This window comes from Lates calcarifer, linkage group LG24, assembly GCF_001640805.2.
Source record: "Lates calcarifer isolate ASB-BC8 linkage group LG24, TLL_Latcal_v3, whole genome shotgun sequence".
Classification (NCBI taxonomy): Eukaryota; Metazoa; Chordata; class Actinopteri; family Centropomidae; genus Lates; species Lates calcarifer.
Window position 1 is genome coordinate 19,702,598 of NC_066856.1, and position 23,706 is coordinate 19,726,303.

At 36.8% G+C, this 23,706-nt stretch overlaps 1 long non-coding RNA gene across 33 annotated transcripts; it reads right to left on the reverse strand.

Annotated features, from left to right (window-relative positions):
• Positions 1-6,195: 6,195 nt before the first annotated feature.
• LOC127139245 (uncharacterized) lies at positions 6,196-17,636 on the reverse strand. Of its 33 annotated transcripts, none has more exons than XR_007809333.1 (6): positions 17,226-17,636; positions 16,808-16,959; positions 15,666-15,931; positions 10,769-10,920; positions 8,144-8,181; positions 6,573-6,845 (listed from the first exon to the last, which is right to left on the reverse strand). It is a non-coding gene; the product is annotated as an uncharacterized LOC127139245 (long non-coding RNA). The 33 variants fall into 33 exon arrangements; XR_007809344.1 differs by lacking the exon at positions 16,808-16,959 and adding an exon at positions 16,693-16,768 and having other exon boundaries at positions 17,112-17,636; XR_007809346.1 differs by having other exon boundaries at positions 16,808-16,883; positions 17,112-17,636.
• Positions 17,637-23,706: the final 6,070 nt, after the last annotated feature.

Sequence of the window (23,706 nt, forward strand, 5' to 3'; positions counted from 1 at the left end):
GGATTATACAAATATGAACTCACAGAAATCATCTGAACAAATAATCCTACTGTGGATAATGTTTTCAGGGATTGAACGTCGCCGTATGAACTTTGACAAATCACCCACAGTCATTAACTCTCCGTCTGGTCGGAGTCCGGCGCGGCACACAGGAGAAACCAGATCCAGGTTAAAACGGGCGAACGATCCTCGTGGTGTCGGCCGTTTCTGACCAGAGCGCGACAATCAGCTCAGCACATCACAGCGTCAGGATCTCACCACGTTTAGTTTGATGAAAAGCTCCGGCTGGTCTGTCGTCAGTGTCCTGGAAAAACCGTCAACACACCAGGAGAAGAAACACAGCAGCTGATTAGACTGGTCACATTTAAAGAATCAGGACCAGTTGTTTTTTTAACGACAGACTCGTCTGTTGTTGCTGCAGTGAGAAAACTATTCTGCCTGTTCACAGCTGACACCTCTGACCTTTTAAAGGGTAACGCTGTATATTTATCTCACTGTCAACAAAACCCAAACCAACACTGTTAGTCTGTCTGAGCCGGTTCCTACTGAAGATGTAAATCACTCTAAAAAAGCCTCAGTAATTTGATCAAACAAACAGGAGGAGGTGCTACATTTATTTGGGACTATTTTCAGTGGCGGATTAATCTACATCTGTGGCAGTGTTGTTGCTTTTCACAGGATTTGTTAACACACAGAATATCAGCAGGCTAATCCATGTTCAGGAGAGAATGTGGAAAGTTACTGGAAACAGTGTGCAGGTTGATCAGGTTGATTTTTCCGGAGCACTGACGAGACGAAGCTAAAAGCTTTTCTGCTTCCTGTTTCTGCGAAATGATCTGAAGAGTTTCACTTTAAAACACGGGGAAATGAACCTTAATTAAAAAATGATCCTGGTGCAGGTAACCCCAAACCACACGTGTTTGTATTTTGAAAATGTTTTGTACTGAAACTAAAAAAATGATTCCTCAGCAAACTTTATATTCAGCGCATTGAACAGAAAGTAAGTTTGAAAGGAAACTCTTCAAATCAAACGCAGCTTCATTTATTTATTTATTTATTGACTTTGTTTTCTGGTTGATCGCTTTATTTTATCTGTTTTTTTTTATTATTTTTGCACGTTTTAGCTGCGCCCTGGAGGAGGAGCGGAGGCCGAGCGAGACGGCTCTTTATCTATTTTGCACAGAGAAACGAAAAAAAACAAACCGCGTCTAGCAATAACGGTTTGCCGATACCTTTTAAGTGAATTCTTAGGTAACGCTCGACTTCACAGGAGCTTTTTCTCGCTGTGTGAGTCTGAGGATGAACTGGGAAAAAAACCAGAAACGCACAATAACACTGGGAGCGTTTGGTGAAATCTGATGTTGTGGTTTCTCTGACGCAGCACTGACAGTGTTACTGTGGATCACAGCGACATGAAGCTGCTGTGGAGCTGCGTCACCGCTTGTTTTTATTCAGATGAAGTGTCAAAGTGTGTGTGTACAGCGTTTGTTCAGTCTGCTTCGATATCAATATTTCGAACAACCTCTCTCTCTCTGTCTCTGTCGTCGTGGTCACCCGAGGGATCTTTACTAAACGCTTTACTAGACTAATTTAAAAAAGGAAAAAGGAAAAAAAAAGAATTTTACTGGCACCGTCTGGACTCTATTTCTACTAGATTCTATTGAGAATAGATAACCATATAAACTAGGTAAATACTTAAGACACTGCTGAACTCTGCTGCGAGGCGTATTTCAGGTTGCAGTTGTGCTGAAGGGCTGTTTTCAGTAGCAATAGACCCAGAGTGTGCCTGCTACATATGAACCCCAACACTCCAAGCCATGCTTTCCCATTGGTTGATTGATTGATTGATGGACTGGTTGATTATGTGGTAGGTTGATTGACTGACTGATGAATTGATTCTTATGACTTTTCTTTTTTTTTTTTTTTTTGATAATGAACGAGGTTCACGGCCCCCCCCTCCCCCCTCCGTCACTGCTCAGACTCTTCCTCAGAAGCTGTCGAACAAAGAGAGAGTGCAGAGAGCTGATTGGCTGATTGGCTGAGGACACTTTTAAACTGTCACAAAGGTTCAGATTCACTGAGGCCACGCTGGTCCCTGAACACAACACGTTTTTAACTGGAGAGCAGTAACAACACACTGCAACAAGGTTTTTATGTTTCTACATGAGGTCTACTTTAATATCACCACGTTTTCCTGATTTAAAGCAACATTATTGAACTGTTTTACCTTAAAATACAGTGGTTCAGTTCTGGAGCCTCTGTCATTCTCTGGAACTGTGGTTCTTCAGGTTCCATCTCCCTCTGACTGAGTGACAGTCAGCAGATTAAAGTGCTGGATCAGAGCCAGAGAGTTCAGAGTGAAGCTGAACTGTACGATCAGTTAAAAACCAGCGTTCATCTCTGAGATCCAGGAGACTGAGGCAGACATCAAGAGTTAGAAACAGAGTCTGAATTTTTCTCGCAGTGAAACTTTAGTGAATCTGAACCTCCAGTTTACACTGAGCACAAAAACTACACACAGACAGTAAATGTAAAACTGAAGCAAACAAAAACCAAGCAGCTCTGTCAGAAAGAAGAGATGGAAACCTTCAAAATCATCTCCACTGTGTCTGAGCAGGAGAGGAACGAAGGCCTCTCCTGTTCTGACAGACGTTTTATTCTGGAGGGGAACCCACCGTCTTCTGCTCTGAGCTGTGGGTCAGTCCATGTGGTGCTACTGGGGGGGTTGGAAGAGTCCACGTTCAGGTCGGAGGGGGGTGTCAAAACACAAACTCTGAGACGGAGAATCTCTGCTCCTTTATGCCTTCTTCTTCTTCTTCTTCTTCTTTTCCCTGATTCAAAACCAAAAGCTGCTTTGTCATCTTCAAAAAGGAAACGACAAACATCAACACGGAGGAAATGCACAGACAACGAGTGGTTTCATTGTTCATTATTATTACTATTGTTACTATTAACTGTGTGATAAATGCAATACAACAGTTCTGTAAACAGGCAGTGAGTGATGCTGTATCTTATTTACAGTATGAGGTTAATAATAACGATGATGTTTATTTTCTCGTCGTCATGGATTTGGTTTTTCCAGGCATCCTCTCACTGCTTAAACCACCGTCGCCCCGTTTACACCGCAGCTGGTTTCACAGTGGTTGTCGCTGCCAGGCGTCCGGCTTCATATCAGTCCTGTAGAAACCTCATATCTCGAGAAAGTTGCCTTTTTCAGGAGCGGAGGAGAGAACGAGTGTTTCCCCTCCTCACTCACTGATTCTGCTGAAATCAGGAAAGATTTCTCTCACTGTCGATGTCAGTTTTCAGTCTGATGAAGATTCCGTCACTAATACATCAAGTAGTTGGAGATAAGAGGTTTCTTGAAACAAGCAGTTTTAATGTCTCTGCTGGAAAAAGTCACAGATGGAAAACCTTCTAATTTTACTGAAGAAAGATCAGGATCTCAAATATGAGTCAAATCTGAGGGGTTTTCTCACCTCTGCTCGACTTGGTGACATTTTAAAATGTGTAAAGTTTCCATATTTTGTCCAAATTTGATTTAAAAATATCAAAAAGTTACAAGGTTTTCCTCTGACCTCAGTGGTATTCTGCAGCCGGTGAAACCTCGGTGTAAAGGAGGCGAAAGCCGTGCCTCAGTGACCCCACCCTGGTGTTTTAGAGACAATAATAATAACTACAATGATTATAATATGAATATATATATAAATATATATATACTTTTTAGTACTTTGAGTTGAAATACTTTTTAGTATTTTGCAAATACATGTCTCTGTATATAAAACGAAAGCCTCCTCTAATAAACGAGAAAAAAATTTAATACTGAATCTGTTGTGATGGTTTTATTTTTGTTTGTTTAATGTGGAGGTGGAGTGATGGAGTCAGGTAAAGTTTTCCTAACCAGTACAGTGGCCCTGTGTGACGGAAGTATAAATAAATAAATAAATAAATGCAAAATAAAAACATTTGGTAATGTGAAATGCTATTTCTACTTTATTTATTTCCACATGACCTCACAGAGCCCGCCTACTTAATTTGCATGTATATTTGCGAATGCAGAAATAAATAAATGTAGAAATAGCATTTTACATTACTAAATGTCTTTATTTTGCATTTATTTATTTATTTATTTATACTTGTGTCATTTTTTTGTCCTTCATATACAGTAACCTCGCTCAGCTACCAGACTCCTTCTCTCCTTCCGTTTTACTCAGACCTGGAGTGTCGTCACAATCACCACCAATCAGCGTTTCGTCTGCCGACGTCGCTGGCGTCTGTCGTCATCGAGAGTCGTCGCCTGTTGGCAGCAGAACTCATCGGTGGAGAAACAAACTCTGAAAATACACAGAAAAAAACAACCCGCGACTCGTCGCTTTGTTTCCTCGTCTGCTCTGGATTAAAACAACCTCTCCACGTGTTTTTGTCCAAACACACTGACGCTGGACTCACCGCCAAGGTAAGGCTAACGAGCTAGCTACTTAGCAGCGACCGTTAGCATTAGCATTAGCCTTCTCTTCTGATCTTATCTTTTGGCCGTTCACTTTTCACTTTAGCTTCTTCGTGTCATTATTCACGCTCAGCTTTCTGTCTCTGTGTTGTAGCCTGTAGATGATGCTGACATGGAGAATCCAGAGCACGTTACTGAGATATTACATGATAAACAAAGTGTTTGTGTTGTGTTTTAGTTCCTGCAGCTAATCCTGATAATGACAGTCCTATTAAACATCTTATACAGTGAAGAACTCATCAGTAGTTTATTAGTTTGTGACAAGTCAACAGACCCACAGCCGTCACTTCAGGAGGCTACGATACTACTGTTTCAGACAAACAGTCTGTCCCTTCCTCTCACATGACTGCAGACTTTCTGAACTCTGCTCTCTTCCTCATCACTCTGGACCAAAGATACTGTCATTCAATTCATTCAGCCTCAGCAGCTATAGCAGAAATATACTCTGAACACACACTGATTCACATTTAAACTGTCTTTAAATGAACATTTTATGTCTATGGAAAATGTTTTTGCATCACACTGACAGAGTAGCTAAAGTAGCTAAATCGTGTATATTTCTGCAGCTGTTGATGTTGTTGCTCTTCTCTTTTCAACATCAGTAAAATGTCAGCCTGTCTTCACTGCAGTATAAACCCTCCAATCGAGCTGTGGAGTTGTTTCTGGACGCTCAACACCAGGGACAGCTAACAGGCTAATTCATTAACATCATATTACTGTTTGGAGTACTACTATACCATGACTTTTTTTTTTTTTTACACTTTTTGACACTTTACTCTGACGTTTTTTTAAGAGTAGGCTTAAAACTTTCCTCTTTGATAAAGCTTATAGTTAGGGTTGGCTCAGGCTTGAACCATCCCTTAGTTATGCTGCTATAGGCCTAGACTGCCGGGAGATCTCCCATGATGCACTGAGCTTCTCTCTCTCTCTCTTTCTCCATCAGTATGGATTCATATCCCATATTACATGTTACTAACTCTATATCTTCTCTTTCTGCAGGTACTTCCACCTCTGGAGCTGTAGAGTCTGATCTGTGATGACAAGCCTCCTGCTGCTCCTACGACTCGGCACAACACCTGCCTTCTGTCCCGTCCCGTCCCGTTTCGTCCCCCCCATCTCACAACAGATGGCCGCCCACCCACAAGTCCATTCTGCTCGAGGTTTCTGCCTCTTAAAAGGAAGTTTTTCCTTGCCACTGTCGCCTAGTGCTGCTCATGGTGGGATTTGTTGGGTCTCTCTCTGTAAATACATATTTTAAAGAGTACGGTCTAGACCTGCTCTATATGAAAAGCGTCTTGAGATGACTGTTGTTGTGATATGGCGCTATATAAATAAAATTGAATTGAACTGAATTGACATTTCTTTGCACCTTACTATACTATCACATTTTTTAAAGCTGTATTATACTGATAGCGACATTTTTTGACCATTTTAGACATCGTATGTTTTTTCACATTTTTTGACGCCTTTTGACGCCTGTGACATTTTTTCACATTTTTTGACGCCTTATTATACTATGACATTTTTTGTCCATTTTCGACACCTTACTATACTATGACATTTTTTGACTGTTTTTGACGCCTTACTATACTACGACATTTTTTGACCGTTTTTGACGCCTTAATATACTATGACATTTTTTGACACCTTACTATACTATGACATTTTCTGACCATTTTTGACACCTTACATTTTTTGACCGTTTTTGACGCCTTACTATACTATGACATTTTTTGACTGTTTTTGATGCCTTACTATACTATGACATTTTTTGACGCCTTACTATACTATGAAATTTTTTCACATTTTTTGACGTCTTACTATACTATGACATTTTCTGACCATTTTTGACACCTTACTATACTATGACATTTTTTCACATTTTTTGACGCCTTACTATACTATGACATTTTTTCACTTTTTTTGACGCCTTACTATACTATGACTTTTTTTGACCATTTTTGACACCTTACTATACTATGACATTTTTTGACCGTTTTTGACACCTTACTATACTATGACATTTTTTCACATTTTTTGACGTCTTACTATACTATAACATTTTTTGACACCTTACTATACTATGACATTTTCTGACCATTTTTGACACCTTACTATACTATGACATTTTTTCACATTTTTTGACGTCTTACTATACTATGACATTTTCTGACCATTTTTGACGCCTTACTATACTATGAAATTTTTTGACCATTTTTGACGCCTTACTATACTATGACATTTTTTGACCGTTTTTGACACCTTACTATACTATGACATTTTTTGACCATTTTTGACACCTTACTATACTATGACATTTTTTCACTTTTTTTGACACCTTACTATACTATGACATTTTTTGTCCATTTTTGACACCTTACTATACTATGACATTTTTTGACTGTTTTTGACGCCTTACTATACTACGACATTTTTTGACCGTTTTTGACACCTTACTATACTATGACATTTTTTCACATTTTTTGACGTCTTACTATACTATGACATTTTTTGACACCTTACTATACTATGACATTTTCTGACCATTTTTGACGCCTTAATATACTATGACATTTTTTGACACCTTACTATACTATGACATTTTCTGACCATTTTTGACACCTTACATTTTTTGACCGTTTTTGACGCCTTACTATACTATGACATTTTTTGACCATTTTTGACGTCTTACTATACTATGACATTTTTTGACACTTTACTATACTATGACATTTTTTGACCATTTTTGACACCTTACTACACTATGACATTTTCTGACCATTTTTGACACCTTACTATACTATGACATTTTCTGACCATTTTTGACGCCTTACTATACTATGAAATTTTTTGACCATTTTTGACGCCTTACTATACTATGACATTTTTTGACCATTTTTGACACCTTACTACACTATGACAATTTTTGACTGTTTTTGACACCATACTATACTATGACATTTTTTCACATTTTTTGACACCTTACTATACTATGACATTTTTTCACACCTTACTATGACATTTTTTGACCGTTTTTGACGCCTTACTATACTATGACATTTTTTGACCATTTTTGACACCTTACTACACTATGACATTTTTTCACATTTTTTGACGTCTTACTATACTATGACATTTTCTGACCGTTTTTGACACCTTACTATACTATGACATTTTTTGACATTTTTGACACCTTACTATATTATGACATTTTTTGACAGTTTTTCAAACCTTACTATACTATGACATTTTTTCACATTTTTTGACGCCTTTTGACGCCTATGACATTTTTTCACATTTTTTGACACTTACTATACTATGACATTTTTTGACCATTTTTGACACTTTTACTATACTATGACATTTTTGACCATTTTGACACCTTACTATACTATGACATTTTTTCACTTTTTTTGACACTTTACTATACTATGACATTTTTTGTCCATTTTTGACACCTTAATATACTGACATTTTTTGACTATTTTTGACGCCTTACTATACTATGACATTTTTTGACGCCTTACTATACTATGAAATTTTTTCACATTTTTTGACGTCTTACTATACTATGACATTTTCTGACCATTTTTGACACCTTACTATACTATGACATTTTTTCACATTTTTTGACACTTTACTATACTATGACATTTTTTGACCGTTTTTGACGCCTTACTATACTATGACATTTTTTCACATTTTTTGACACTTTACTATACTATGACATTTTTTGACCATTTTTGACACCTTACTATACTATGACATTTTTTCACTTTTTTTGACACTTTACTATGACATTTTTTGTCCATTTTTGACACTTTACTATACTATGACATTTTTTGACCATTTTTGACACCTTACTATACTATGAAATTTTTTCACTTTTTTTGACACTTTACTATACTATGACATTTTTTGACCGTTTTTGACACCTTACTATACTATGACATTTTTTGACACCTTACTATATTATGACATTTTTTGACAGTTTTTCAAACCTTACTATACTATGACATTTTTTCACATTTTTTGACGCCTTACTATACTATGACATTTTTTCACATTTTTTGACACTTTACTATACTATGACATTTTTTGACCATTTTTGACACTTTACTATACTATGACATTTTTTGACCATTTTTGACACCTTAATATACTATGACATTTTTTGACTGTTTTTGACGCCTTACTATACTATGACATTTTTTGACGCCTTACTATACTATGAAATTTTTTCACATTTTTTGACGTCTTACTATACTATGACATTTTCTGAACATTTTTGACACCTTACTATACTATGACATTTTTTCACATTTTTTGACGCCTTACTATACTATGACATTTTTTGACCGTTTTTGACGCCTTACTATACTATGACATTTTTTCACATTTTTTGACACTTTACTATACTATGACATTTTTTGACCATTTTTGACACCTTACTATACTATGACATTTTTTCACTTTTTTTGACACTTTACTATGACATTTTTTGTCCATTTTTGACACTTTACTATACTATGACATTTTTTCACATTTTTTGACGTCTTACTATACTATGACATTTTCTGACCATTTTTGACGCCTTACTATACTATGAAATTTTTTGACCATTTTTGACGCCTTACTATACTATGACATTTTTTGACCGTTTTTGACACCTTACTATACTATGACATTTTTTGACCATTTTTGACACCTTACTATACTATGACATTTTTTCACTTTTTTTGACACCTTACTATACTATGACATTTTTTGTCCATTTTCGACACCTTACTATACTATGACATTTTTTGACTGTTTTTGACGCCTTACTATACTACGACATTTTTTGACCGTTTTTGACGCCTTAATATACTATGACATTTTTTGACACCTTACTATACTATGACATTTTCTGACCATTTTTGACACCTTACATTTTTTGACCGTTTTTGACGCCTTACTATACTATGACATTTTTTCACATTTTTTGACGTCTTACTATACTATGACATTTTCTGACCATTTTTGACACCTTACTATACTATGACATTTTTTCACATTTTTTGACGCCTTACTATACTATGACTTTTTTTGACCATTTTTGACACCTTACTATACTATGACATTTTTTGACCGTTTTTGACACCTTACTATACTATGACATTTTTTCACATTTTTTGACGTCTTACTATACTATAACATTTTTTGACACCTTACTATACTATGACATTTTCTGACCATTTTTGACACCTTACTATACTATGACATTTTTTCACATTTTTTGACGTCTTACTATACTATGACATTTTCTGACCATTTTTGACGCCTTACTATACTATGAAATTTTTTGACCATTTTTGACGCCTTACTATACTATGACATTTTTTGACCGTTTTTGACACCTTACTATACTATGACATTTTTTGACCATTTTTGACACCTTACTATACTATGACATTTTTTCACTTTTTTTGACACCTTACTATACTATGACATTTTTTGTCCATTTTTGACACCTTACTATGACATTTTTTGACTGTTTTTGACGCCTTACTATACTACGACATTTTTTGACCGTTTTTGACACCTTACTATACTATGACATTTTTTCACATTTTTTGACGTCTTACTATACTATGACATTTTTTGACACCTTACTATACTATGACATTTTCTGACCATTTTTGACACCTTACTATACTATGACATTTTTTCACATTTTTTGACGTCTTACTATACTATGACATTTTCTGACCATTTTTGACGCCTTACTATACTATGAAATTTTTTGACCATTTTTGACGCCTTACTATACTATGACATTTTTTGACCGTTTTTGACACCTTACTATACTATGACATTTTTTGACCATTTTTGACACCTTACTATACTATGACATTTTTTCACTTTTTTTTGACACCTTACTATACTATGACATTTTTTGACTGTTTTTGACGCCTTACTATACTACGACATTTTTTGACCGTTTTTGACGCCTTAATATACTATGACATTTTTTGACACCTTACTATACTATGACATTTTCTGACCATTTTTGACACCTTACATTTTTTGACCGTTTTTGACGCCTTACTATACTATGACATTTTTTGACCATTTTTGACGCCTTACTATACTATGACATTTTTTGACAGTTTACTATACTATGACATTTTTTGACCATTTTTGACACCTTACTATGACATTTTCTGACCATTTTTGACACTTTACTATACTATGACATTTTTTGACCATTTTTGACACCTTACTATACTATGACATTTTTTGACCGTTTTTGACGCCTTACTATACTATGACATTTTTTGACCATTTTTGACGCCTTACTATACTATGACATTTTTTGACCGTTTTTGACGCCTTACTATACTATGACATTTTTTGACCATTTTTGACACCTTACTACACTATGACAATTTTTGACTGTTTTTGACACCATACTATACTATGACATTTTTTCACATTTTTTGGCGCCTTACTATAGTGAGATTTTTTGACCATTTTTGACACCTTACTATACTATGACATTTTTTGACTGTTTTTGACACCATACTATACTATGACATTTTTTGACACTTTACTATACTATGACATTTTTTGTCCATTTTTGACACCTTAATATACTATGACATTTTTTGACTGTTTTTGACGTCTTACTATACTATGACATTTTTTGACGCCTTACTATACTATGAAGTTTTTTCACATTTTTTGACGTCTTACTATACTATGACATTTTCTGAACATTTTTGACACCTTACTATACTATGACATTTTTTCACATTTTTTGACGCCTTACTATACTATGACATTTTTTGACCATTTTTGACACCTTACTATACTATGACATTTTTTCACTTTTTTTGACACTTTACTATGACATTTTTTGTCCATTTTTGACACCTTACTATACTATGAAATTTTTTGACCGTTTTTGACGCCTTAATATACTATGACATTTTTTGACACCTTACTATACTATGACATTTCTGACCATTTTTGACACCTTACATTTTTTGACCGTTTTGACGCCTTACTATACTATGACATTTTTGACCATTTTTGACGTCTTACTATACTATGACATTTTTTGACACTTTACTATACTATGACATTTTTTGACCATTTTTGACACCTTACTACACTATGACATTTTTTGACCATTTTTGACACCTTACTACACTATGACATTTTCTGACCATTTTTGACACCTTACTATACTATGACATTTTCTGACCATTTTTGACGCCTTACTATACTATGACATTTTTTGACCATTTTTGACACCTTACTATACTATGACATTTTTTGACCATTTTTGACACCTTACTACACTATGACAATTTTTGACTGTTTTTGACACCATACTATACTATGACATTTTTTCACATTTTTTGACACCTTACTATACTATGACATTTTTTCACACCTTACTATGACATTTTTTGACCGTTTTTGACGCCTTACTATACTATGACATTTTTTGACCATTTTTGACACCTTACTACACTATGACAATTTTTGACTGTTTTTGACACCATACTATACTATGACATTTTTTCACATTTTTTGGCGCCTTACTATAGTGAGATTTTTGACTATTTTTCAAACCTTACTATACTATGACATTTTTTGACCTTTTTTGACACCTTACTATACTATGACATTTTTTCACATTTTTTTGACGCCTTACTATACTATGACATTTTTTCACATTTTTTGACGTCTTACTATACTATGACATTTTTGACCATTTTTGACACCTTACTATACTATGACATTTTTTCACTTTTTTGACACCTTACTATACTATGACATTTTCTGACCATTTTTGACACCTTACTATACTATGACATTTTTTGACCATTTTTGACGCCTTACTACACTATGACAATTTTTGACTGTTTTTGACACCATACTATACTATGACATTTTTTCACATTTTTTGGTGCCTTACTATAGTGAGATTTTTTGACTATTTTTCAAACCTTACTATACTATATTTTTTGACAGTTTTTGACGCCTTACTATACTATGACATTTTTTGACCATTTTTGACACCTTACTATACTATGACATTTTTTCACATTTTTTGACGCCTTACTATACTATGACATTTTTTCATTTTTTGATGCCTTATTATACTATGACATTTTTTGACAGTTTTTCAAACCTTACTATACTATGACATTTTTTCACTTTTTTTGACACCTTACTATACTATGACATTTTTTCACATTTTTTGACACCTTACTATACTATGACATTTTTTCACACCTTACTGTACTATGACATTTTTTCACATTTTTTTGATGCCTTACTATACTATGATATTTTTTGACACCTTACTATACTATGACATTTTTTCACATTTTTTGACACTTGACTATACTATGACATTTTTTGACCATTTTTGACGCCTTACTATACTATGACATTTTTTGACCGTTTTTGACACTTTACTATACTATGACATTTTTTGACCATTTTTGACCATTTTTGACGCCTTAGTATACTATGACATTTTATTGCATGGACCATTTTTCACTAGGTTCTGCACTTTAATTAATCTTAAACAGCTGCTATCAGTCATTTGCTGTGTGATATTCCATTTCATAATGTACAATACCTGTATTTAGTTCTGTCTCTATGTATGAAGTCCTGTGTATATTGCTCTTCTGTTAATATTTTTTATTACATTGTCATGTTTATACTGATCTTATGTGTATATTTTTTATAGCATTATCTTGTTTTTATCTTGTCTTTTATTCATATTTATGTCTTTTTCAATCACTTATGCTGCTGCAACAATGTAAATTTCCACACTGTGGGACTAATAAAGGATTATCTTATGACATTTTTTGAGCGTCCTTTGTATCTTATTTTAAGACAGGGTTAGGGTTATAACCCAGTATAACCCTAAACCTAACCCTACAGTATCAGTATAACCCTAACCCTAACCCTACGCTGTTATTATCAGTATAACCCTAACCCTAACCCTACGCTCTTATTATCAGTATAACCCTAACCCTAACCCTACGCTGTTATTATCAGTATAACCCTAACCCTAACCCTAACCCTACAGTTTCAGTATCAGTATAACCCTAACCCTAACCCTACGCTGTTATTATCAGTATAACCCTAACCCTAACCCTACGCTGTTATTATCAGTATAACCCTAACCCTAACCCTAACCCTACAGTTTCAGTATCAGTATAACCCTAACCCTAACCCTACGCTGTTATTATCAGTATAACCCTAACCCTAACCCTACGCTGTTATTATCAGTATAACCCTAACCCTAACCCTAACCCTACAGTTTCAGTATCAGTATAACCCTAACCCTAACCCTACGCTGTTATTATCAGTATAACCTAACCCTAACCCTACGCTGTTATTATCAGTATAACCCTAACCCTAACCCTAACCCTACAGTTTCAGTATCAGTATAACCCTAACCCTAACCCTACGCTGTTATTATCAGTATAACCCTAACCCTAACCCTACGCTTTTATCAGTATAACCCTAACCCTACGCTGTTATTATCAGTATAACCCTAACCCTAACCCTAACCCTACAGTTTCAGTATCAGTATAACCCTAACCCTAACCCTACGCTGTTATTATCAGATAAAAACCCTAACCCTAACCCTACGCTGTTATTATCAGTATAACCCTAACCCTACGCTGTTATTATCAGTATAACCCTAACCCTAACCCTAACCCTACAGTTTCAGTATCAGTATAACCCTAACCCTAACCCTACGCTGTTATTATCAGTATAACCCTAACCCTAACCCTACGCTGTTATCAGTATAACCCTAACCCTACAGTTTCAATATCAGTATAACCCTAACCCTAACCCTAACCCTACACTGTTATTATCAGTATAACCCTAACCCTACAGTTTCAATATCAGTAAAACCCTAACCCTAGTCAGTTATCAGTATAACCCTAACCCTACTGAAGTAGTCTAGTAAATAATTAGGTTAAGTAAATAGTTAAGTGACACACTGCACACACCAACACACTTCAGAATTCAGAATATCATTTATTGTTTCAGTAGCCATAGTAGTAGCAGTATTTATTGAGCCAAGTCATGATAATAATAACAGAGCAATAGCATTGTATCAATACATTGTGGTTTTAGTGAATTTTATGTTTAGCCTAGGGGCTGAATTCAATCAAAGGTACTGCTGAGTCCAACAGAATAATTTCTTCCGACTTCTAATAAAATGTACTCTTGTGAACATCACACAACACATTGAGCGCTGTTCTTCTTCACAGAGACTGAGAAGAGGGGGAGAAGAGAAGACCTTAAAACCATCACAAGCAGTCCAGCACGCCAAAGTGGGTCTGCAGCATCTACTGTTCTGTGGGCTCAGCATGGCTATGAGAGGGAGAGGACTGATAGATTCTGTGATAGCAGTTATGGAGAATGTAAAGTAGGTCATTGTTCTTTGTTTACAATATAATGATGAAACAAAGCAAGAAAAAGGACAGCACATCTGGATAATAATCCTTAAGTATTCTGACATGATCAATATTTTTGAGCACTAGCTTTGTAGTATATGTAAAGAAGGGTGCTCTCTTGGAGAGATGCTTTTTCACATTTTTTGACATCTTACTATACTGACATTTTTTTTTTTTACCATTTTTGATGCCTTACTATACTATGGCATTTTTTCACATTTTTTGGCGCCTTACTATACTGAGATTTTTTGACTATTTTTCAAACCTTACTATACTATGACATTTTTTCACATTTTTTGATGCCTTACTATACTATGACATTTTTTGACTATTTTTGAAACCTTACTATACTATGACATTTTTTGACTATTTTTGAAACCTTACTATACTATGACATTTTTTGACAGTTTTTGACACCTTACTATACTATGACATTTTTTGACTATTTTTCAAACCTTACTATACTATGACATTTTTTCACATTTTTTGATGCCTTACTATACTGTGATATTTTTTGTAAATTTTTGACGCCTTACTATACTGACATTTTTTGACGCCTTACTATACTATGACATTTTTACACATTTTTTGATGTCTTACTATACTATGACATTTTTTGGCAGTTTTTCAAACCTTACTATACTATGACATTTTTTGACAGTTTTTCAAACCTTACTATACTATGACATTTTTTGACCATTTTTGACACCTTACTATACTATGACATTTTTTGACCGTTTTTGATGCCTTACTATACTATGACATTTTCTGACTGTTTTTGATGCCTTACTATACTATGACATTTTTTGACCGTTTTTGATGCCTTACTATACTATGACATTTTTTGACTATTTTTCAAGCCTTACTATACTATGACATTTTTTGGCAGTTTTTCAAACCTTACTATACTATGACATTTTTTGACAGTTTTTCAAACCTTACTATACTATGACATTTTTTCACATTTTTTGACACCTTACTATACTACGACATTTTTTGACTGTTTTTGACGCCTTACTATACTATGACATTTTTTCACATTTTTTGACATTTTACTATACTATGACATTTTTTGTCCATTTTTGACACTTTACTATACTATGACATTTTTTCACTTTTTTTGACACCTTACTATACTACGACATTTTTTGACTGTTTTTGACGCCTTACTATACTATGACATTTTTTGACGCCTTACTATACTATGACATTTTTTGTCCATTTTTGACACCTTACTATACTATGACATTTTTTGACTGTTTTTGACGCCTTACTATACTATGACATTTTTTGACGCCTTACTATACTATGAAATTTTTTCACATTTTTTGACGCCTTACTATACTATGACATTTTCTGACCATTTTTGACACCTTACTATACTATGACATTTTTTCACATTTTTTGACGCTTACTATACTATGACATTTTTTGACCGTTTTTTGACGCCTTACTATACTATGACATTTTTTCACTTTTTTGACACTTTACTATACTATGACATTTTTTGTCCATTTTTGACACTTTACTATACTATGACATTTTTTGACCATTTTTGACACCTTACTACACTATGACAATTTTTGACTGTTTTTGACACCTTACTATACTATGACATTTTTTGACACCTTACTATGACATTTTTTGACCGTTTTTGACACCTTACTATACTATGACATTTTTGACTATTTTTCAAACCTTACTATACTATGACATTTTTTCACATTTTTTGATGCCTTACTATACTGTGATATTTTTTGTAAATTTTTGACGCCTTACTATACTATGACATTTTTTTGACCGTTTTTGACACCTTACTATACTATGACATTTTTTCACATTTTTTGATGCCTTACTATACTGTGATATTTTTTGTAAATTTTTGACGCCTTACTATACTATGACATTTTTTGACCGTTTTTGACACCTTACTATACTATGACATTTTTTGACCGTTTTTCAAACCTTACTATACTATGACATTTTTTGACAGTTTTTCAAACCTTACTATACTATGACATTTTTTGACCGTTTTTGATGCCTTACTATACTATGACATTTTTTGACCGTTTTTCAAACCTTACTATACTATGACATTTTTTGACAGTTTTTCAAACCTTACTATACTATGACATTTTTTGACCGTTTTTGACACCTTACTATACTATGACATTTTTTGACAGTTTTTCAAGCCTTACTATACTATGACATTTTTTGACAGTTTTTCAAACCTTACTATACTATGACATTTTTTCACATTTTTTGATGCCTTACTATACTCTGACATTTTTTCACATTTTTTGACGCCTTACTATACTATGACATTTTTTGACCGTTTTTGACACCTTACTATACTATGACATTTTTTGGCAGTTTTTCAAACCTTACTATACTATGACATTTTTTGACTATTTTTCAAACCTTACTATACTATGACATTTTTTAACACCTTATTATATTATGACATTTTTTCACTTTTTTTTGACACTTTATTATACTATGACATTTTTTCACTTTTCTTGACACTTTACTATGACATTTTTTGACACCTTAATATACTATGACATTTTATGACCGTTTTTGACACCTTACAATACTGATATTTTTTCACATTTTTTTTTCATGCCTTACTATACTATGACATTACTATACTATGACATTTCTTCACATTTTTTGACACCTTAAGGAGGATTAAGAAGGAGAAAGAGAGAGAGAGAGGGGACAATGTCTCTCTGAACACCGGCAATGCCAACTAATTGGGGACCAAGTCACCACGAGTCATGGACAATGTCTCTGATTGTGGACAATGTCTCCCTCATCCTCAACAATGTCTCTCCGATCGTAGACGACATCGTGGACGAAGTGCTGACACCTGGAGGACAAGGGCAAGGGACAAACATACAAGGGAAAATGATCAATATACTACTACCTATTCCTCATCAACAGTTTAACCATGAAAACAGAGAAATATTGAACATTACAGCTCAACTACATTTCACAAATCATTTTGATGCCTTAATATACTATGACAGATTTTGAGGCCTCACTTCAAGTAAAGCTTTTAATTACCTTAAGGTCTTTGTCCTGGTCTCAAAGAACATCTCCATAGTAGAAAGAGACTGTGATCGTGGACTACGTCGCTGTGATCGTGGACAATGTCTCTGAGATTATGGACAAAGTCTCTGTGATCATGGACAATGTCTGTGTGATTGCAGATAATGTCTCTGAGATCAACGACAACGTCTCCATGATCGCGGTCATGCCGTTGAATCGAGGAACCACAGTGTCTCTACCGATTCGTGCGCAGAGCTCTGCGAAGCATGGGACAATGTCTCTCTCGTCTTTAACAAGGTTTCTACAATCGTGGACAATGTCTCTGATCGTGGACGATGTCTCCCTCATCCTCAACAATGTCTCTCGGATCATGGACCATGTCTCTGCGATCGTGGACGACGTCTCTGTGATCGCGGACAACGTCTCTGAGATTATAGACAAAGTCTCTGCGATCATCGACAATGTCTCCATGAACGCCGGCAATGCCGACTTATCGGGGACCGAGTCACCACGAGTCACGGACAATGTCTCTGATCGAGGACGATGTCTCCCTCATCCTCAACAATGTCTCTCCGATCATGGACGTCGTCTCAGCAATTGTGGACGATATCGTGGACGAAGTGGTGACACCTAGAGGAAATCAAAGAGAAACACACGAAGGAAAATGATCAATATTCTACTACTTTAATACAGTATGACTTTTTTGACTACACACTACACTAAGATGTTTGTGTGGCATTTGTGACCACATGCTACAGTACGACATTTTTATTAAATTACTGACAACATGTTAGACTGTGATTTATTTTGGTTACAATTGTAATGCCTTAATATACTATTACTTTTTTGACATTTTTAAAACCTTAATTTACAATATTATTTGAAATATCTTTATTATGATCATTAATAATTATACTTTTTTACATGTTCAATGCTGATTACCTCTATTATTAAACTTTTCTGATATACTGAACATAAACAGTTTAATGTCAGTGCTCTGTGTTGGACAGTTGATGTAAAGCTGTTTGTGAATTACCTGGAGGCCTCTGTCGTGGTCTCAAAGAACGTCATTGGACGAAGATTCTCTGCGATCGTGGACGACGTCTCTGTGATCATGGACAATGTCTCTGAGATTATAGACAAAGTCTCTGCGATCATCGACAATGTCTCCATGAACGCCGGCAATGCCGACTTATCGGGGACCGAGTCACCACGAGTCACGGACAATGTCTCTGATCGAGGACGATGTCTCCCTCATCCTCAACAATGTCTCTCCGATCGTGGACGTCGTCTCAGCGATCATGGACGATGTCGTGGACGAAGTGGTGACACCTAGTCTTCTGTGATCGTGGACTACGTCTCTGTGATCGCGGACAATGTCTCTGAGATTATGGACAAAGTCTCTGCAATCATTGACAATGTGTCTGTGATCGTGGACCAAGTCTCTGATGATAGACTGTTTCTCTGTGATCATTAACAATGCCAGCTGATCGCGGTCATGCCGTCGAATCGAGGAACCACAGTGTCACTACCGACTCTTGCGCAGAGCTCTGCGAAGCAGAGACAATGTTTCTGACCATGGACAACGTCTCTCTCATCTTTGACAAGGTCTCTGCGATCATGGACAATGTCTCTGATTGTGGACGATGTCTCCCTCATCCTCAACAATGTCTCTCCAATCGTGGACGAAGGCTCAGCGATCGTGGACGATGGCGTGGACGAAGTGGTGACACCTGGTCTTCTGTGATCGTGGACGACGTCTCTGCGATCGTGGACAATGTCTCTGAGATTATAGACAAAGTCTCTGCGATCATCGACAATGTCTCCATGAACGCCGGCAATGCCGACTTATCGGGGACCGAGTCACCACGAGTCACGGACAATGTCTCTGATCGAGGACGATGTCTCCCTCATCCTCAACAATGTCTCTCCGATCGTGGACGTCGTCTCAGCGATCGTGGACGATGTTGTGACACCTGGAGAAAATCAAAGAGAAACATACGAAAGAAAATGATCAATATTCTACTACTTTAATATAGTATGACTTTTTTGACTACACACTACACTAAGATGTTTGTGTGGCATTTGTGACCACATGCTACAGTACGACATTTTTATTAAATTACTGACAGCATGTTAGACTGTGATTTATTTTGGTTACAATTGTAACAGCTTAACATACTATTACATTTTTGACATTTTTAAAACCTTAATTTACGATATCATTAGAAATATCTTTATTATGATTATTAATAAATGTACTTTTTTACATGTTCGATGCTGATTACTTCTATTATGACACTTTTCTGATATACTGAACATAAACAGTTTGAATGTCAGTGCTCTGTGTTGGACAGTTGATGTAAAGCTGTTTGTGAATTACCTGGAGGCCTCTGTCCTGGTCTCAAAGAACTTCACTGTACGAAGACTCTCTGCGATCGTGGACAACGTCTCTGCGATCGAGGACAATGTCTCTGAGATTATAGACAAAGTCTCTGCGATCATCGACAATGTCTCCATGAACGCCGGCAATGCCGACTTATCGGGGACCGAGTCACCACGAGTCACGGACAATGTCTCTGATCGAGGACGATGTCTCCCTCATCCTCAACAATGTCTCGCCGATCGTGGACGAAGGCTCAGCGATCGTGGACGATGGCGTGGACGAAGTGGTGACACCCGGTCTTCTGTGATCGTGGACTACGTCTCTGTGATCGCGGACAATGTCTCTGAGATTATGGACAAAGTCTCTGCAATCATTGACAATGTGTCTGTGATCGTGGACCAAGTCTCTGATGATAGACTGTTTCTCTGTGATCATTAACAATGCCAGCTGATCGCGGTCATGCCGTCGAATCGAGGAACCACAGTGTCACTACCGACTCTTGCGCAGAGCTCTGCGAAGCAGAGACAATGTTTCTGACCATGGACAACGTCTCTCTCATCTTTGACAAGGTCTCTGCGATCATGGACAATGTCTCTGATTGTGGACGATGTCTCCCTCATCCTCAACAATGTCTCTCCAATCGTGGACGAAGGCTCAGCGATCGTGGACGATGGCGTGGACGAAGTGGTGACACCTGGTCTTCTGTGATCGTGGACGACGTCTCTGCGATCGTGGACAATGTCTCTGAGATTATAGACAAAGTCTCTGCGATCATCGACAATGTCTCCATGAACGCCGGCAATGCCGACTTATCGGGGACCGAGTCACCACGAGTCACGGACAATGTCTCTGATCGAGGACGATGTCTCCCTCATCCTCAACAATGTCTCTCCGATCGTGGACGTCGTCTCAGCGATCGTGGACGATGTTGTGACACCTGGAGAAAATCAAAGAGAAACATACGAAAGAAAATGATCAATATTCTACTACTTTAATACAGTATGACTTTTTTGACTACACACTACACTAAGATGTTTGTGTGGCATTTGTGACCACATGCTACAGTACGACATTTTTATTAAATTACTGACAGCATGTTAGACTGTGATTTATTTTGGTTACAATTGTAACAGCTTAACATACTATTACATTCTTGACATTTTTAAAACCTTAATTTACGATATCATTAGAAATATCTTTATTATGATTATTAATAAATGTACTTTTTTACATGTTCGATGCTGATTACTTCTATTATGACACTTTTCTGATATACTGAACATAAACAGTTTAATGTCAGTGCTCTGTGTTGGACAGTTGATGTAAAGCTGTTTGTGAATTACCTGGAGGCCTCTGTCCTGGTCTCAAAGAACTTCACTGTACGAAGACTCTCTGCGATCGTGGACAACGTCTCTGCGATCGAGGACAATGTCTCTGAGATTATAGACAAAGTCTCTGCGATCATCGACAATGTCTCCATGAACGCCGGCAATGCCGACTTATCGGGGACCGAGTCACCACGAGTCACGGACAATGTCTCTGATCGAGGACGATGTCTCCCTCATCCTCAACAATGTCTCGCCGATCGTGGACGAAGGCTCAGCGATCGTGGACGATGGCGTGGACGAAGTGGTGACACCCGGTCTTCTGTGATCGTGGACTACGTCTCTGTGATCGCGGACAATGTCTCTGAGATTATGGACAAAGTCTCTGCAATCATTGACAATGTGTCTGTGATCGTGGACCAAGTCTCTGATGATAGACTGTTTCTCTGTGATCATTAACAATGCCAGCTGATCGCGGTCATGCCGTCGAATCGAGGAACCACAGTGTCACTACCGACTCTTGCGCAGAGCTCTGCGAAGCAGAGACAATGTTTCTGACCATGGACAACGTCTCTCTCATCTTTGACAAGGTCTCTGCGATCATGGACAATGTCTCTGATTGTGGACGATGTCTCCCTCATCCTCAACAATGTCTCTCCAATCGTGGACGAAGGCTCAGCGATCGTGGACGATGGCGTGGACGAAGTGGTGACACCTGGTCTTCTGTGATCGTGGACGACGTCTCTGCGATCGTGGACAATGTCTCTGAGATTATAGACAAAGTCTCTGCGATCATCGACAATGTCTCCATGAACGCCGGCAATGCCGACTTATCGGGGACCGAGTCACCACGAGTCACGGACAATGTCTCTGATCGAGGACGATGTCTCCCTCATCCTCAACAATGTCTCTCCGATCGTGGACGTCGTCTCAGCGATCGTGGACGATGTTGTGACACCTGGAGAAAATCAAAGAGAAACATACGAAAGAAAATGATCAATATTCTACTACTTTAATACAATATGACTTTTTTGACTACACACTACACTAAGATGTTTGTGTGGCATTTGTGACCACATGCTACAGTACGACATTTTTATTAAATTACTGACAGCATGTTAGACTGTGATTTATTTTGGTTACAATTGTAACAGCTTAACATACTATTACATTCTTGACATTTTTAAAACCTTAATTTACGATATCATTAGAAATATCTTTATTATGATTATTAATAAATGTACTTTTTTACATGTTCGATGCTGATTACTTCTATTATGACACTTTTCTGATATACTGAACATAAACAGTTTAATGTCAGTGCTCTGTGTTGGACAGTTGATGTAAAGCTGTTTGTGAATTACCTGGAGGCCTCTGTCCTGGTCTCAAAGAACTTCACTGTACGAAGACTCTCTGCGATCGTGGACAACGTCTCTGCGATCGAGGACAATGTCTCTGAGATTATAGACAAAGTCTCTGCGATCATCGACAATGTCTCCATGAACGCCGGCAATGCCGACTTATCGGGGACCGAGTCACCACGAGTCACGGACAATGTCTCTGATCGAGGACGATGTCTCCCTCATCCTCAACAATGTCTCGCCGATCGTGGACGAAGGCTCAGCGATCGTGGACGATGGCGTGGACGAAGTGGTGACACCCGGTCTTCTGTGATCGTGGACTACGTCTCTGTGATCGCGGACAATGTCTCTGAGATTATGGACAAAGTCTCTGCAATCATTGACAATGTGTCTGTGATCGTGGACCAAGTCTCTGATGATAGACTGTTTCTCTGTGATCATTAACAATGCCAGCTGATCGCGGTCATGCCGTCGAATCGAGGAACCACAGTGTCACTACCGACTCTTGCGCAGAGCTCTGCGAAGCAGAGACAATGTTTCTGACCATGGACAACGTCTCTCTCATCTTTGACAAGGTCTCTGCGAT